We start from the raw sequence: 14,269 nt of genomic DNA, 5'->3' as shown, positions 1-14,269 counted from the left end.
TCATACACTTGATAAGGGGTTAATATCCAATGCACCTATGAAACTCTTATGACTCAATAGCAAGCAAACAAATAATCCAATTAAAAATGGGAAAGGACCGGGATCAGCATTTTTCAAAAGCAGACATAAAAAAGGCCAACGAGTATATGAAAAGATGCTTAATATCACTAATCATCAGGGAAAACCACAATGAAATGTCAACTAATACCTATCAAAATAAATAACAAGAACAACAAGTGTGGACAAAGATGGGGAGAAAAGAGAATCCTGTTTACTGCTGATGGGAATGTAAATTAGTGTAGCCATTGTGGAAAACAGTATAGAAGTCCTTCAAAAATTTCAAAATTGAACTACCACATGATCCAGCAATCTTATTAGTGGGTAAATAAAGGAAATCAAATCAGTGTGTTGAAGAGATGTCTTCTCTCCCATGTTCATTGCAGCATTATTGTAAATTACAATATTGCAATTTACATTATTTAAATTACAATAATGTAATTTACATTACATTATTTACATTATTGTAAATTACAATAATGCTGCAATAACCAAAAGTCATAGGCTGGGCACAGTGGCTCACACCTGTAATCTCAGCACTTTGAGAGGCCAAGACAGGCAGATCACTTGAGGTCAGGAGTTCGAGACCAGCCTGGCTAACATGGTGAAACTCCATCTCTATTAAAAATACAAAAATTAACCAGGCTTAAAGGCGCACACCTGTAATCCCGGCTTCTTGGGAAGCTGAGGCACGAGAATCACTTGAACCTGGGAGGCAAATGTTGCAGTGAGCCAAGGTTGCGTCACTCCACTCCAGCTTGTGCAACAGAGTAAGACTCTGTCTCAAAAATGAAAAAAAAGTTAAGTTCACAGAAGCAGAATACAGTGGTGGATATCAGGGGCTAGCAGTGGGCATGGGTGGAGGAACACAACTGGAGAGATGTTGGCCAAAACCTCAATTTTCAATTAGATAAGAGGAATATGTCTAAGAGACCTATTTTGTAACATGGTGACCATAGTAACAACGTATTGTATTTTTGAAAATCACTAAGAGAATAGTTTTCATGTGTTCTCACCACAAAAAATAAGTATGTGAGGCAATGTACATAGTGATTAGCTGGATTTGATCATTTTATAATGTATAGATATTTCAAAACATCATGTTATACATTTTTATTTTTTAAATAAATAAATTAATTAGAAAACACCACGACACAGTTTTGTCACCAAAAATTTCACTCTTCACATCAGAATCACGTCTTTTGAAATTGATATGCATTCATAGTTTTTTTGTTTTAGGGAAGAATGTTATTATAGTACATATAATTATACTATGTGATAGTATATGTCATTCAGTTGTTATCACTGGAATGTAAAGTAAACATCAATTAAATTCAATAAACACTTTTAAACACCCACTGTTTATTTCACATATTATGAGAAATATAAAGATGAGTAGTACTTGGTCACTTAAACAGTAAATAATCTAGGAGGTGAGAAATATAATTTTCCCGCTATATAATTCATCCATGTAACCAAGAGCCACTTGTATCACTAAAGATATTGAAATTAAAATTAAATATATATATAATTTAAAATTTTAATGTTAAAATTAAGTTTTAAATTAAAATTTATTCACTTTATTTTAAATTACTTTCAAAATATTATTTTAAATTTAGAATATGATTATGGAAAAGTGAGGAATCAGTTAACCTGAATTTTATTTCAAATTTTGCCTCACTGCCAGGCACAGTGGCTTATGCCTGTAATCCCAGCACTTGGGGAGGCTGAGGCAGGTGGAGAGCTTGAACCAGGAGTTTGAGACTAGCTTGGGTAACACAGCAAGACGCTGTCTCTATAAAAAATTAGTGAGTTGTGGTGGTGGGTGCCTGTACTCCCAGCTAGTCGGGAGGCTGAGGTGAGAGGATTGCTTGAGTCTGAGAATTTGGGGCTGCAGTGAGCCCTGATTGCGCCACTGCACTCGAGCCTGGGTGACAGAGTGAGACTTCATCTCAAAAAAAAAAAGTCCAAATTGTTGCCAGAGTATGAGGAAATGTTCTCATTTTCCCAGAGTTTTATTTTTTTCTCTTACAATGCATGAGATGGGTTTGATTAACTCTCTTATGCACCAGCATAGTCATTGCTCTAGAACAGGCTTGTGCCATCTCTGGAATGGCCTATGGCCATGGATGACTAATTTAACTCTCTCCTCTCATACTTGCCCTCTTCAACCTCACTCTTCATATACACTCTAAGAAATAAATTACAAAACTAATCTGACCATGGCACTAGCAACTCTTGAAGGTCTCCATAGGGTGTCTCTTTGGGGACAAAATCCCAGTTCTTTAACATGGTGTAGGAGGCTCTCTATCATTGTATGCCCTTCCTCTCTGGTCTTCCGACCACTCTGATTCCTGTCTTGCACCTGAGTAGTGCTGAAATATTTGCAGTTTCCAGAAGCACCGCATTGCCCCTACCTCTAGGAAATTTCACTTGCACATGTGGTCTTTTTTATAGGGAATGCTCTGTCCCGTCTTGCTGGGCTTACTTATTCCCTGCAGGATTTCCCTACTTCTCTTCCTGCCCTCCCTTCTCAAAGTTTCTTAATGTAAGGCTGTCTGTATGTACCACAGTCCCTGAACCTCCATCTTGTGTATCTGTGTCACTCCTCTGAGTCAGGAATTTCTTTGATGTCATGCACTGTATTGTATTCATTTTTGCTTAGCACTTGGGAGGCACTCTAAATACTTTGAAGTGAATGAATCCATGAATAAAGAGTTTTATATCCTGTCAGTGAAAACCCATAGAAGAGAAATATGAACAAACTATTATGGACCTAGACAGGAGAGAGGGGTTACTACTGGCTAGGGGAATTGAGTTAGTTAACTTTTGATGAGTGGGTGAGATTTCAAGAGACAGAAATAAGGAGGAATATAGTTCTAAGCAGTTGGAACCGGCATGAGAAGAAGCACAGAGCCAGAAAATTTGGCTGGTTTCAAATTATCTCCAAACTTAGTGGCTCAAAAACAATTTAGAATGATCTGTCATGGTTCTGTGAGTTGATGTGGCTCTGCTGGGGTGTCTTACACAGTTGTACTCAGAATAGCTGGGGCTACATCACCTGAAAGCTTAGTGGAGCGGGATGTATGAGAGGGTGAACATTTAACTCATGTGTCGGGAGCCTCAGTATTCCTCCAAGTGCTTATCTGTCATAGGCTTCTTACAAGGGCTCCAAGAGGCAGGAGTTGGAAGATGCCTGGCCAGTTAAAGGTTATACCAGGAAGGGGCACGGCATTACTTTGCCCTATTCTATAAATCAAAGCCACAATAGAGCCCACCAGGTTTAGAGAGTAGAGGAATAGACCCTGCCTCTTGTTGGGGAGGGTCAAAATCAAACTGTGAAAGGACAAAAAGATGGGGGACATTGCTGCAGCTGTCTTGGAAAATACACCCTACCGCAGACTTTTTCTTGGGAAGAGTAAGGAGTTTGTGTATGTTACAGAAAGGGCAATATGGGCTGTTCCACAGTATCGAAGGTTGACCTGAGCCCAGAGAGCTTTGAGTGCACAATCTCATTGGAGTTTTACTAAAAGGTGTAACATTCTGTCAGCAGGCGGTTCATGGGGTTTTTCATCCTGCTGAAATATCGCTGTCTTTGAATTCCATGAAACTTTTTGCTTTAGCATGAGTTTGTTCTACGTTGACCTATTCTGCTGAAATTGAGTCCTGTATGATGGGATGGATATCAAGATGTATTTTTATCAGTGTTATTCCTCTTAAGACAAAATGGAAACTGAGCAAACTTATCAAACAGGCATATCTTCTGTAATATTTGAAAGATTTCACTGAAATTTAGTACACAGGTAGGGGTTATAGAAATAACAGATTGCACTGGATGATGGTTACAGTTTACTGAACTGCTAGGATAGCTGTCTCTGAATATCTTCCAAAAATGGCTTGCAGTAATTGATACCCTGGGAGAAGCTAATGCATTGGCAGAGGGGCTAGAAATTTAAGAAAGCTGTATAGTGATTTGGTCGATGACATAGCCAGACTATATAAATTTAGATGCAACTGCCATTTTAGTGAAAATTCCTTTTTTTTTCTCCTGCCAAAGTTTCTGAATAATTATATCTCTACTTTAGGATACTTAGATAGGTACAGCCTCTGGGTCCAAGAAATCTTAGGAAGCTTTTCAAAAAGCCACAGCACAGTCAGTAACAGCCCATCTGTCTCTTAATTTTAGAGTATTTTTTTTAAAAGAAAAATTGCTTTCGATTTTTATGCCTACCTCTAAGCTGTAATGAAAATTACACAGCAGGCTCCCCTGACAGGTGATAAACAAATGTCATCACTCGCTGATTTCCTAATCAGATGCCTAATTTATCTATACAATTAACAGCAGAAAATGTTACTACTATGTTTAACTTCATTGTCATGTCAATGGCCACATAGACTTTCTAAGAAATAACCCTAGGAAAATCATTAATGCAGTCATACTCTGGATGCATTTTTAAAAAAGATTTTGTTCACTACATGAGACTGTTTTCCTTCTGCTCTTAGAATCAAAATATCACACTTCTCCTGTGCATCTGACTTGATTTTTATCTTTCAAACACTGAATGATGTGATTGCTAGCTTCTTTTTTGTTGTTGTAGTTCTCTGAAAGCATAGAGACAAATTTGTGTTTCTGCTCCAAATAAATGCACCGTATTATACTATATATACTTTTGAATTCTATTTTAAATCCTTCTAGGGACAAACAGGTACAGAAACAAATAATTACCCAAATAACTAATCTCAATTTGATTTTTTTAAAATTTCATTTACTGCAACAATTGCTTGACTCTACATATGGACATCAACCTCCTAAGAATACTGGAAAATTATGAATTTACAATCTCTCTCCTGGAGATTGAACTTGAGATACAAGTTCATTAATCTTTAAGGTGAGATAAAACACGTTTGGTTTACCTTCACCCTGAATAATGGGTGGTGGTTGTGATGGGTTATGAAACATCTAATTATTTGAAAAATCATGTGCTCATGTGGTTAGGGCTCCTAGCTTCTCTGTGTGGGGACTTTTCTTCCAAATTGACTTCAGTTGGTAAATATTATAGAGAGCAGAATTCTGGCAGGAGCTCTGAATTACTTTTCTGTTCATTGACAGAATGTCTACACTAACCTCACATTTTTTATGGATAGTCTCACATATCTTCCCTGCTGAGGCTGTCAGGGAATCTGTGAGATGTGAGGCCAAGAGCAGTGTCCTCTACTAAATATGTGCCAAGAAAGGGGAGATGTTTTGATGGCACATATATTTAATTTTTGCACCATTGACTGATATAAGTGGGGAAAATGTTTAGATTAAAGAGAACAGTTAGTCTGAATGAAGCACCCAAACTCAGATAGCAAAGTAGTATTCATTCCAGAGCATTCATGTCTTTATTTGTAAAATGTACAAAGTATTATTGTTGTTTAGCCTATGGGTTTATGCACATTGTAAGAAACAACAAATAACAATTTATGGTGGAAATAAACCATGTTTGTGGTTCACCACCACCCAAACAGTGATGACACCGACTCTCAATCTCTTTGACTTTGGATTCAAAACACAGTGACAAATGCTACCCAGCTGTCTGTCAGAAATAAATTTCTGGATTAAATCAACAAGCCTTCAACTCAGTCCAGATAAAATTGTGGCAATGTTGGCAGCATAAAGGCATGCTCTGAGGAACTCACCAGAAATGCATCCTCACTAGAGATTCATCCAGAGGATCAAGAAAATGAAAGTGGGTTTGGGTTAGTTTGCTGGGTGAACAGTTGCACACTTTGCCCCCTCACCACCTCATGCCTGTGTTCCATAATAAGAAACATGCATTACTTGTTGTTGTGGAAATCCCTTGCGTGTGGGACATGAGTAAAGCTTTGAATCAATCAATTACTGAAATGATGACTAAGCTGTAAATGCCAACCAAGGCAGAATAAATATCACGGGGGCAGATACAAATACATAAAAGACACTATTCTTCCTCTTGGCCAGTTGAACATCCACTTGGGAAGATGAGCTATGCACATAAAACAGAAGCAAGTTATGGAGAAGTAGTATTAGGAGAAAGTTTCACGGAAGTTTATTTTTTATATTTATTTATTTATTTAATTTTAGTTTTTTGAGACAGAGTCTGGCTTTGTTGCCCAGGCTACAGTGCAGTGGCACGATCTCAGCTCACTGTAACCTCTGCCTTCCAAGTTCAAGCGATTCTCCTGCCTCAGCCTCCTGAGTAGCTGGGACTACAGGTGCGTGCCACCATGCCTGGCTAATTTTTTGTATTTTTAGTAGAGATAGGGTTTCGCTGTGTTAGTCAGGATGGTCTTGATCGCCTCACCTGGTGATCTGCCTGCCTCAGCCTCCCAAAGTGCTGGGATTACAGGCGTGAGGCATCACACCCAGCCCATGGAAGTTTAAAAGGAGGACACAAAAAGCTGGCAAGGCAATTTGGATTATGCTTCAGAGAAGAAATAGTTGATCTTTCTGTACCCTTGTCATCTCTTCTTTGGTGCACTGATGCCCAGGGACCATCTGCCTTTGAACATCTTGTTAAATAAGCAATATATAGCACCCTTAAAATTTGTGCCACTTTTAGTTGTATATTTTGTTATTTGCAGCTGAACATGTCCTGCCATCAAAACCAGCTGGTCTAGATTTAATCCCATGAGAGTTCTGATGTATTCTGGTTTGTGCAGCAGCATCTAAAACATTCCCTTGGGATATTGCCATTTTTCGAATACTTTGTGTTTTGATTCAGTTCAAGAATATATTTACTAAATCATAAGATACACTTTTATTGAATTATATCCCATGGGATAGGCCTCAAGATGGGCTCTAGGAACTTAAAGATTAGTGAGATGTGTTTCCCTTCTCAGCTCACAATCTATCGGATGGGGTTTAGGGAGAGACAGAGAAACAACGCACTATAATAAAATGTGCTAAGTTTTCGTGGAAATATAAATAAGGTACTCTGAGGTAACAAAAAAAAGTGACATGTAAGGAAGATAGTAAGAATGACCTCCCTTCAGAAAGTTTCTCCAGGATATTTTAGGAAGCCTCTTTAATGATGAGAATTGTAGGCACCATGGCAGGATGGAGCCATTATTTGACAGCCACCTTTTTTCTCTCATCTAGAAATAATGCTTCATGCAGAGCACATGGAAGTATTCCCTTTTCAACAAAAAAGAAAAATCTCTTCCAGGAGCTAAGAAGAGCCCTAAATGCAAATTTCTGAGCTACTGGGATCTGGTCCTGTCTCTGACTGTATTAGTCTGTTCTCACATTGCTATAAAGAAATACCAGAGACTGGGTAATTTGTAAAGAAAAGAAGTTCAATTGGCTTATGGTTCTGCAGGCTGTATAGGAAGCAAGATGCATCCGCTTGACTTCTAGGGAGGCCTCAGGAAACCTGCCATCATTGCACAAGGTGAAAGGGGAGCAGGCACATCCCATGGCCAGAGCAGAAAGAGAGGGTGAGAGGTGCTACACACTTTTAAACAACCAGTTCTCATGAGAACTCACTGTTGCCATAAGAGTACCAAGGGGAAAATCCACTTCCATGATCCAATTATCTCCCACCAGGCCCTGTCTGCAACACTGGGGCTGAAAATTAGACATGAGAGTTGGGCGGGGACACAGACCCAAACCATATCACTGACATTTACTGACTCCTTCACTGTTAGGATCGCATCTGTGCCTCAACTCTTTGATTTCATTTCTAAAAGAAGATCATAAAACCTACTTTTGGGTACAAATGTGAGGCTGGCCTGGAGAGAAGAGGGGATGCCAGAATATGTGCTCCTAGTGATAGAAGGAGGGCAATTTAGTTGTGGGCATGAGCAGTGGGCTCAGGAAAACTAGAGGGGAAGAGATAAGCCAATCAAAAAAGTTATAGAAAAGGCCAACAGATTTTGCTTGTGCCAGACATTTACCTAATTCCTTTACTTGTATGGTGCTCATTTGTAACAAATTTTATCCTCCTAATAATCTTTTGAGATAGATGCTATTAATATCCTTATATTACTGATGGGTAAACTAGGCCAAGAGATGTTAAATGTTTTACCCTGAGTCATGCAGTAAATATTCTAGCTTAAGCATATATGTTCTAGAGCCTACACTTGTAATGCTATGTACTTCTGAGTCCTGGTTGCTTAATATCATGTTGCAGCTGAAATTTTGATTGAGGCAGAAACTGAATTCCAATTGCAAAGTTAAGGATAGCAGGGAGTAGAGAAAACTATTGCACTGTTGTGGCATTCTTGAGTATCTAGTCCATGTACTGCATACTTAAAGATGCAATGTTTTTCTAGGAAAGACCACATTTTAAAACTGTAACCAATGTGAAGATCAAGACAAAGTAACCACACGGAACTATGGTACACTTAGACTGATGGAAAAAAATTGGCTATAAGGAGAAAGTAATTATTGTATTATGGGTCTCATACTATATCTTTTAATCTTGGGGTAAAATAGACAAAATTGTACAGATGAAAGGTGATGGTAACCTGAACTAAGTTTTCAGCAGTGGGAAAAAGAGAAGTGAATGGATTTGAGCTACTGAAGAAGGTGAAGTAACAAGATTTGGCGATTGGATGTAGGAGAGGAAAACGAGCAGGAAAAGACAGAATTGGAGAGCCTACTAGGTTCCTAGTTCAAGTAAGGGGGTAGATGGTCTGACTATTCACAGAGATAGGGAAGAATATAAAAGCAGTAAATGTCTGTGGAAGTAGAATAATGGGTTTGTTTTTGACATGTTGAATTTGAGTTGCCTCTAGGATGTTCAAATGGAGGTGTTCACTATATTGTATGGTGGTTCTGGAGATCAGGAAAAAGACCAGGCTGGAAATCTTCAGCACATAGGAAATTCTGAAGTCATGGGAATAGATGAACTTACCCAGGAAGACAAAGGCAAAGGAAAACAGAACTCAGATAGACTTTGACATTTAAGGTGTGGGTAAAAGAAAAGTCCCTGAAGAAATCACTAGAGAGGTAGAAGAAAAACCAAATGACTGGAGCTTCCCAGAAGCCAAGAAAAGAGAACACAAATGTTTCAGTGAGGGAGTGGGGACAGCATCCATAGATGCAGAAGCCACATAATATGTGTGGAGTAAAAGGGTCACTGGATTTACTGGCAGAGATCATCACTGGCCTTTGGGAAAACAGTTTCAGTGGAGCAGGGAGTTAAAGAGGGAATGGAAGGTGAAAGTTGAGAGGAAATGAAGACAGTGATTGTGGACAACACTTTGAATGTGCTGAGTTGTGAAGTAAGAGAGAGACAAGGACATATCTAGAAAAAATAGATTTGGGAATATTTAATGCTGATTAGAAAAGCCATTAGCAAGGGGACTTTTATTATTTATTTATTTATGACTTCTAATTTAATTTAATTTATTTATTTTAGACACAGGGTCTCACTCTGTCACCCAGGCTGGAGTGCAGTGGTGTGATCATGTCTCACAGCAGCCTCAAATTCTCCTCAGCTCAAGCAATCCTCCCGCCTCAGCCTCCCGTGTAACTGGGACTACAGGCATGTGCCACTGTCTCCGACTTTTTATTTAATTAATTAGTTAATTAATTTATTTGTTTTTGTAGAAATGGGGTCCCATTATGTTTTCCACGCCGGTCATGAACTCCTGGCCTCAAGCAATTCTCCTGTCTCAGCCTCCCAAAACACTGAAATTACAGGCATGAGCAACTCTTCCCAGCACAAGAAGAACTTTTAAAGATAAAGAATAGAGGGGGAGTATGCTGAGTAATAAAAAAAAGATTATGAAATAAAACGCTAATAAGTTAAAATCCAATTGTTTTATATATGCTTCTATATCTAGAAACCCAATTGAACTCCTGTCTAGGACTACTTCTTTTGGTGCTCCAGAGGCACTGATAGAAATGCTATATTAATGTGCTTAAGGGAATATAGTTTCTCTCTCTGAAGAAGACCAAAGGACCAACACAGCCCCCAATATACTCATGCTCCTCTCTATGGGAGTGAAAGAGGTTGTTGGAGAACCTTCTAGCATACCCTGTACAGATGAACCCAGCTAGAGAATAAATCAATAGGAGCAAGGGTGGTTTATTAGCAATGCTGACTAAAACAATAAGCAAAGAAGGGGAACATGTAACACTCTCAAGTTTAATGAGTCTGGTCTGCCAAACCTTCAGCCTGTGAGGTGAAGTGTAAATCATGTTTCTCTGGCAATGAGAAGACACCCTAGTGGCCAATGTATATAAAAATGGCTTGAGGTGAAAACAAACAGAAAGAAAACCACTGGCCCTGGGACAGGACCCAAGTCCTTGAGCACCTGTGGTATATCTGTCCTGAAAGGAAGGATGCTAATCCACCTATACTCATTTCCTCCTATTCATTTATTCATTTCTTAAAGCTAACATTGAATTTGGCCCCATCAGTATGCCAAGCACTGTGCTGGGTTCTGGAGAGTCAAAATTGAACAAAGTCCTATCTTTACTTTCATGGGGGTCACAGTTTCCAAAGAAGGTCAGGCATACAAACAGACAGTCCCTGTGCCATGTGTTAACTGATGTCTCTACTAAAGATACAAAGAAGGAACTATGTGTGCCTAATCCTTCCTGGATTCAGGAAAAACTTTGAAGAAGGGACATATGATCTTTCCCTTATTTTAAAACTATATGAAATAAACAAATCTGTACAGTCTTGGCTTTTTCATAAAGACACTGTCTCCAGATCTTTTAAATGGATCTTTTATCTTGATGAGGAGCTTCTTATCTCATTTATACTTGTTGAACACATTAACATGAATGTGTTTATCAAAGGATCATGGAGTTCGGTAGCTGGATGAGACTGAAGCAATCATTCTAACCACTCCATTGTTTATTGGAAAGGCTGATTTTTCAAGCTGCTATCAGTCATATAAATAACCCATTATTAAACTACTCTAAAATAGTTATTCTCACCTTTTTTCTAGTGTATGCATTTTTATTTGTGTGGTTACTGAAGCAAAATGCAAAAAAATATTTTCTACCACTATGTAACATTGACTTAGAATTTTTTCCATGTTATTACAAGGTTTTTGTAATTTTTATTTTAATGGCTGCATGATAGTCTATTATCTTGATTCACCTTAAGTTACTAAATCATTTCTGTAATTTTGGACATGTGCAACCATTTCACTCTATAGATGAAGAAACAGTTCTTGCTTTGGGTCTTTGTGAATCCATGCATTATGTTACATCATCACTTTCTTTCTTTTTCTTTCTTTCTTTTTTTAAGACAGTCTCACTGTATTACTCAGGCTGCAGTGCAGTGGCACGATCTTGGCTCACTGCAACCTCTGCCTCCTGGGCTCAAGCGATCCTCCTGTCTCGGCCTCCTGAGTAGCTGGGACTACCAGCGTGCCCATCTAAGTTTTTGTATTTTTTGTAGAGATGAAGTTTTGCCATGTTGGAAGGCTGTTCTCAAACTCCCAAGCTTTAACAATCCACTTGCTTTGGCCTCCCAAAGTGTTGGAATTACAGGTGTGAACCACTGCACCTGTCCTCTGTCATCACTTTCTTATAGAAGATGAGAATTTTAACTGATAGAAAATTATTGGCAAAGTGTTTTGTGAGATGGGTTTCCTTAATTCTGGTACGCCATTTGGTATTTTTAACATATCAGACTATAAGGCAAAACAGATACCTGGTGAAAACTGAGGAAGTTGGTCAACAGAGAGGGAACATGGGTGACTCCTTCCTGTGATCCAACAGTCACTTCTTTTTCCATGCTGGACAGATTTCATGGAGATCCTGTATTTTTGCATATGCATGTGAATGGACAGCATGAACTTACTTCATGTGTCAAGTATTTTACATCAGTGTTTTGAAGAGCTGAGGCACGTGCGTGTGACACTGATATAGATGGAATCTGTTAGAACAGCTTCATCCTTTAGAAGCTGTTTTAGGAGGGCATGATTTAGAGGAAGAGAACACTACCCAGGAGGAAAAGAGGGTCTTGGGAACTTAGGTTTGGAGTTATTTATTGGAGATAGAGGAGGCCCCATCAGACTCTGAAATGTTACAATGTCAGTGCTGGAAGGGAGATGAAAGACTATTTTCAATTTGCCAAATATCGGTTTAGATAGCAGAAGTTGAACCAAAAGTCAGATCTCACGATGTCAAATTGAATGCACATTGTCTATCATGAAATAACCAATGTCAGAGACAAACTTCTTCATTCAATGACTGAGGACTTTTATATGCAATTTCAATGTCTTTTAAAAAATCTCTGTTTGCCCTATTTTTATTTCCAGATTCTAGAAAAATGTATTTGGCTCTGCTCCTTCTCCATATACTGGAGACAGGGAGTAACATATAACTGATGAGTCCATGTTTAGAGTCTTCAGCTTTGCTTCAGTATGTCTTGAAATATATGTTTTAAAATGTAGACAAGTTAAATACACTAGAAGTAGTCAATTTAGTAGTCATTCAGTAACACCTCTCTAAGTCCTTCTGGAAATGGTGAGTTAGTTGGATTAGGGTTGAAGGAATATGTGGAATGTAGAAGGGCAAGAAATGGGAAAACATAAGAAAACTTCCCCTCCTTTGGGCACTTCCAAAGGGTATGTGCAAGCAGAACAATACAATCATAGAATTTTACTTTTAGGATCACTATTGGAAAGCATATCATTTAGCATTTTCATTTTATAGAATGGAAAATTGAAACTTAGACTTGTACAAAAGAGTGTATCAATGGCAATTCAAGTCCATGCTTTTTTTTTTTCTTCCACTTTTAATCTACTGCTTTTGGTTAATCAATGGAATAATTATTGAGCTACTACTGTTACCATAATGTAGGATGAGTATCATTGTAGACAATGAAAGAAATAGGGGATATATTACTAACTTTAAGACTTTGACTGTATGGACTTTAAAGAAAGAGACATAGTAAAGGCTCAAGAGCTCAGTTGTGACATTAATAAATCTTAGAGAGATTCATCAAAGGCCAATTTGGAAGAAGTGGACCTTGTGGAAGTGGGACTTGAGCTAGTTTTAGGGAAGGCATGAGGTTTGAACTGGCAGGTGGTAGCTGATGCTAATACTTCTTTCAGGTAATAGGTATTAGCATTGCCACAGGAAGAATCTGTGACTGTAGCGAACATTCACTTCATTCTTTACAATAGTTTTAATACTCTCATTTTAATCCATGTGAATAACTTTGGGCCAGTTATTTAGCCACTCTTGTCCTCTGTTTCTTTAGCAGCAAGGAGGGAATAACAAAGCAAGGCTGCATTACAGGGAAACTGGGAGGCATCATGAATTTGAAGCATTATAAAGAGTTTTATTCACATAAAGGGGAAGGAGAGTATGCTCCACAAAATTCTACAGCCAGAATTTCAAAGCATCATTGTTGCCTAATGACGGTTTTCAGCTTTGCCCTCGGTGGATATATAGTTGGAGTTTTGAAACTGAAAAATATCTTTGTTATGTTTTGCCTGGATCAAAGCACACAGAAAGCCTGATCGAATGGAAAAAAAAGGCAGAAGATACAGGCAAGTGTCGCAGCATGACAACTAGCAGCCCTCAGGTTTCTGCTAATGTCCTAACCAGTTAAAATGTTCTGAAATCTTTGTAAGCAGGGGCTGAAAATCCAACAAAATTATCATATATATGTGATATATATCATATATATAAATATATATATAGCGCCTGGATTTTATACATATACATATATAAGGATATATATATATGAGGATATATATCTATATATATATAATCCAGAATAGGTGCTCACACCCTACAGGAGATCATAGTTGATACAGACAGAAAGACCAACATTTTGTGCTTTTTTCTACAGGGTATGAGGCCGTGCCCCAACAGAAGAGATATTTGTTAGAAGAAAAGTGAAACTGCACAAAGTTAGAAAACTAGAAGAAAGGTCAAAGATAAGAAAGTCTGTATAAATAAGAACTAGCCTGGGCAACAAAATTCACATTTTTAATTCTTGGGTACACAATGAGCTCCTTAATATGAGGAGGTTTTATGAACAGATAGAAGCGTCTTCCAAGGAACGTATCAATTGTTTGCATATAAATGAGTTTTTAAAATGGAGCTGGAGACTCATTTTGAAAAAATGAGTCTGATTGGTGTTTCTATGAACACTGGGTGGATGGACATCTTCCTTTTCTCCTAAGCTATAGTTTCTAATGGCACCCTCACATACTGAAGCGATGTCTTTTATCATGATTCCAGGTATAAATCAAAGCAGAG

Source organism: Rhinopithecus bieti, unplaced genomic scaffold, assembly GCF_001698545.2.
Source record: "Rhinopithecus bieti isolate Rb0 unplaced genomic scaffold, ASM169854v2 scaffold_14009, whole genome shotgun sequence".
NCBI lineage: Eukaryota > Metazoa > Chordata > Mammalia > Primates > Cercopithecidae > Rhinopithecus > Rhinopithecus bieti.
Note: the sequence above shows the minus strand (reverse complement) of the source record.